Source organism: Durio zibethinus, unplaced genomic scaffold (genome assembly GCF_047325235.1).
Source record: "Durio zibethinus cultivar Kanyao isolate XHJ-2024 unplaced genomic scaffold, ASM4732523v1 HiC_scaffold_402, whole genome shotgun sequence".
Classification (NCBI taxonomy): Eukaryota; Viridiplantae; Streptophyta; class Magnoliopsida; order Malvales; family Malvaceae; genus Durio; species Durio zibethinus.
The window spans coordinates 125,001-130,000 of NW_028323025.1; positions in this window are offsets into that span (position 1 = coordinate 125,001).

The following is a 5,000-nucleotide window of genomic DNA, read 5'->3' on the forward strand; positions in this document are numbered from 1 at the left end:
GTGCGGCCGGTTGCCCCGATAACCATCGGCACACGCTGGGCCCTGGAGCGGCCGGTTGCCTCGATCACCATCGGCAAAAGCTGGGCCCTGGTGCGGGCGCTTGCCTCGACCACCATCGGCACACGCTGGGCACTGGTGCGGGCGCTTGCCTCGACCACCATCGGCACACGCTGGGCCCTGGTGCGGGCGGTTGCCTCGATCACCATCGGCACACGCTGGGCCCTGGTGCGGGCGGTTGCCCCCAGCACCATCGGCACACGTTGGGCCCTGGTGCGGGCGCTTGCCTCGACCACCATCGGCACACGCTGGGCCCTGGTGCGGGCGCTTGCCCCCAGCACCATCGGCACACGTTGGGCCCTGGTGCGGGCGGTTGCCTCGACCACCAACGGCACACGCTGGGCCCTGGTGCGGGCGGTTGCCTCGACCACCATCGGCACACGCTGGGCCCTGGTGCGGTCGGTTGCCTCGAGCACCATCGGCACACGCTGGGCCCTGGTGCGGCAGGTTGCCTCGACCACCATCGGCACACGCTGGGCCCTGGTGCGGGCGCTTGCCTCGACCACCATCGGCACACGCTGGGCCCTGGTGCGGCAGGTTGCCTCGAGCACCATCGGCACACGCTGGGCCCTGGTGCGGTCGGTTGCCTCGATCACCATCGGCACACGCTGGGCCCTGGTGCGGCAGCTTGCCTCGAGCACCATCGGCACACGCTCGGCCCTGGTGCGGTCGGTTGCCTCGAGCACCATCGGCACACGCTGGGCCCTGGTGCGGCAGGTTGCCTCGACCACCATCGGCACACGCTACCACCATCGGCACACGCTGGGCCCTGGTGCGGGCGCTTGCCTCGACCACCATCGGCACACGCTGGGCCCTGGTGCGGGCGCTTGCCTCGACCACCATCGGCACACGCTGGGCCCTGGTGCGGGCGCTTGCCTCGATCACCATCGGCACACGCTGGGCCCTGGTGCGGGCGGTTGCCCCCAGCACCATCGGCACACGTTGGGCCCTGGTGCGGGCGCTTGCCTCGACCACCATCGGCACACGCTGGGCCCTGGTGCGGGCGGTTGCCCCCAGCACCATCGGCACACGCTGGGCCCTGGTGCGGGCGCTTGCCTCGAGCACCATCGGCACACGCTGGGCCCTGGTGCGGGCGCTTGCCTCGACCACCATCGGCACACGCTGGGCCCTGGTGCGGCAGGTTGCCTCGACCACCATCGGCACACGCTGGGCCCTGGTGGGGGCGCTTGCCTCGACCACCATCGGCACACGCTGGGCCCTGGTGCGGCAGGTTGCCTCGAGCACCATCGGCACACGCTGGGCCCTGGTGCGGTCGGTTGCCTCGATCACCATCGGCACACGCTGGGCCCTGGTGCGGCAGCTTGCCTCGAGCACCATCGGCACACGCTCGGCCCTGGTGCGGTCGGTTGCCTCGAGCACCATCGGCACACGCTGGGCCCTGGTGCGGCAGGTTGCCTCGACCACCATCGGCACACGCTACCACCATCGGCACACGCTGGGCCCTGGTGCGGGCGCTTGCCTCGACCACCATCGGCACACGCTGGGCCCTGGTGCGGGCGCTTGCCTCGACCACCATCGGCACACGCTGGGCCCTGGTGCGGGCGCTTGCCTCGATCACCATCGGCACACGCTGGGCCCTGGTGCGGGCGGTTGCCCCCAGCACCATCGGCACACGTTGGGCCCTGGTGCGGGCGCTTGCCTCGACCACCATCGGCACACGCTGGGCCCTGGTGCGGGCGGTTGCCCCCAGCACCATCGGCACACGCTGGGCCCTGGTGCGGGCGCTTGCCTCGAGCACCATCGGCACACGCTGGGCCCTGGTGCGGGCGCTTGCCTCGACCACCATCGGCACACGCTGGGCCCTGGTGCGGCAGGTTGCCTCGACCACCATCGGCACACGCTGGGCCCTGGTGGGGGCGCTTGCCTCGACCACCATCGGCACACGCTGGGCCCTGGTGCGGCAGGTTGCCTCGAGTACCATCGGCACACGCTGGGCCCTGGTGCGGTCGGTTGCCTCGATCACCATCGGCACACGCTGGGCCCTGGTGCGGGCGGTTGCCTCGATCACCATCGGCACACGCTGGGCCCTGGTGCGGCAGCTTGCCTCGAGCACCATCGGCACACGCTCGGCCCTGGTGCGGTCGGTTGCCTCGAGCACCATCGGCACACGCTGGGCCCTGGTGCGGCAGGTTGCCTCGACCACCATCGGCACACGCTGGGCCCTGGTGCGGGCGCTTGCCTCGACCACCATCGGCACACGCTGGGCCCTGGTGCGGTCGGTTGCCTCGAGCACCATCGGCACAGGCTGGGCCCTGGTGCGGCAGGTTGCCTCGACCACCATCGGCACACGCTGGGCCCTGGTGCGGGCGCTTGCCTCGAGCACCATCGGCACACGCTCGGCCCTGGTGCGGTCGGTTGCCTCGAGCACCATCGGCACACGCTGGGCCCTGGTGCGGCAGGTTGCCTCGACCATCATCGGCAGCCTCGACCACCATCGGCACACGCTGGGCCCTGGTGCGGGCGCTTGCCTCGACCACCATCGGCACACGCTGGGCCCTGGTGCGGTCGGTTGCCTCGGGCGCTTGCCTCGAGCACCATCCGCACACGCTGGGCCCTGGTTCGGCAGGTTGCCTCGAGCACCATCGGCACACGCTGGGCCCTGGTGCGGCAGGTTGCCTCGAGCACCATCGGCACACGCTGGGCCCTGGTGCGGGAGCTTGCCTCGAGCGCCATCGGCACACGCTGGGCCCTGGTGGGGCAAGTTGCCTCGAGCACCATCGGCACACGCTGGGCCCTGGTGCGGTCGGTTGCCTCGAGCACCATCGGCACACGCTGGGCGCTGGTGCGGGCGCTTGCCTCGACCACCATCGGCACACGCTGGGCCCTGGTACGGCAGGTTGCCTCGATCACCATCGGCACACGCTGGGCCCTGGTGCGACAGGTTGCCTCGAGCACCATCGGCACACGCTGGGCCCTGGTGCGGGCGCTTGCCTCGAGCACCATCGGCACACGCTGGGCCCTGGTGCGGGCGCTTGCCTCGAGCACCATCGGCACACGCTGGGCCCTGGTGGGTTTAGGCACATCTTCAAATTTCTGCCGTGCCAATGCCATTTTTATGGCTTGTAAATTCATACAATGGTCCCCTAAGCCTTCACGTGAAGTTTCGTTGGAAGATGACTCGTTTTCTATTTTTCATGATTTTCGAAACTTTTTGCGGTTCGGGATTTTTTAAAATTTTTTTATAAGGATTTTTGGCCCCAAATTTTGTAGGCATGATCCTTCTATTTTTGTTGGCATGCACAAAAAAATTCAGCTAAAAACTCGAAGTAGAGAAGATTTTGTGACCGTTTGAAAAAAGTGTCCCCATTTCAGACACTTTAACGGCTACTGGTAGCAAACCTGTAAAATCTCAAATGCTCTTTAAGGGGGTGTGAATTCTCAGAGGTTTGATGAGGGATAGGGGGCCAACACAAGGCCAAGTACCAGCACCCATCGCACATCATGTGCGCACACCCCCCCGGCCCCCCTCCCAATCGCCGGAACCCCAATGCCGCCGGTCAGGTTCTCCGGCGGTACTCCGGCGATGCTCCGACGATGCTCCGGCGATGCTGTCCCGAGTGAAAAAAATGCGGCACCAGCACATGCTGGAGCCAAGCATGGGCACCGTGGCTCAAAATCGAACTTCGGCCAAGGCCTCGACCATCAATGGCACATGATGACGCATGGTGATGGCACATGCATCGACCATCATCGGCATAGGCTGCCCTTCGGTACGGGCACTTGCCTCGACCGCCATCGGCACAAGCTGGGCCCTGGTGTGGGTTGTTGCCTCGATCACAATCGGCACATGCTGAGCCTTGGTGCGGGCGGTTGCCTCGAGCACCATCGGCAGACCCTGGGCCCTGGTGCGGCCGGTTGCCCCGATAACCATCGGCACACGCTGGGCCCTGGGGCGGGTGCTTGCCCCCAGCACCATCGGCACACGCTGGGCCCTGGTGCGGGCGGTTCCCTCGACCACCATCGGCACACGTTGGGCCCTGGTCCGGGCGGTTGCCCCCAGCACCATCGGCACACGCTGGGCCCTGGTGCGGGCGCTTGCCCCCAGCACCATCGGCACACGCAGGGCCCTGGTGCGGGCGGTTGCCCCGAACACCATCGGCACAAGCCGGCCCTTGGTGCGGGCTCCTGGCTCGACCACCATCGGCACACGCTGGGCCCTGGTGCGGGCGGTTGCCTCGAACACCATCGGCACACGCCGGCCCTTGGTGCGGCCGGTTGCCTCGACCACCATCGGCACACGCTCGGCCTTGGTGAGGGCGCTTGCCTCGACCACCATCGGCACACGCTGGGCCCTGGTGCGGGCGCTTGCCTCGACCACCATCGGCACACGCTCGGCCTTGGTGCGGGCGCTTGCCTCGACCACCATCGGCACACGCTGGGCCCTGGTGCGGGCGCTTGCCTCGACCACCATCGGCACACGCTGGGCCTTGGTGAGGGCGCTTGCCTCGACCACCATCGGCACACGCTGGGCCCTGGTGCGGGCGCTTGCCTCGACCACCATCGGCACACGCTCGGCCTTGGTGCGGGCGGTTGCCTCGACCACCATCGGCACACGCTGGGCCCTGGTGCTGGCGGTTGCCTCGACCACCATCGGCACACGCTGGGCCCTGGTGCGGGCGGTTGCCTCGAACACCATCGGCACAAGCCGGCCCTTGGTGCGGGCGGTTGCCTCGAGCACCATCGGCACACGCTGGGCCCTGGTGCGGGCGGTTGCCTCGACCACCATCGGCACACGTTGGGCCCTGGTGCGGACGGTTGCCTCGAGCGCCATGGGCACACGCTGGCCCTTGGTGCGGGCTCTTGCCTCGACCACCATCAGCAGAAGATGGCCCCTACGTCGAACACCATCGATACATGCCGGGCCTTGGTGTGGGCACATGCCTCGAGCTGGTGCGGGCGGTTGCCTCGACCACCATCGGCTC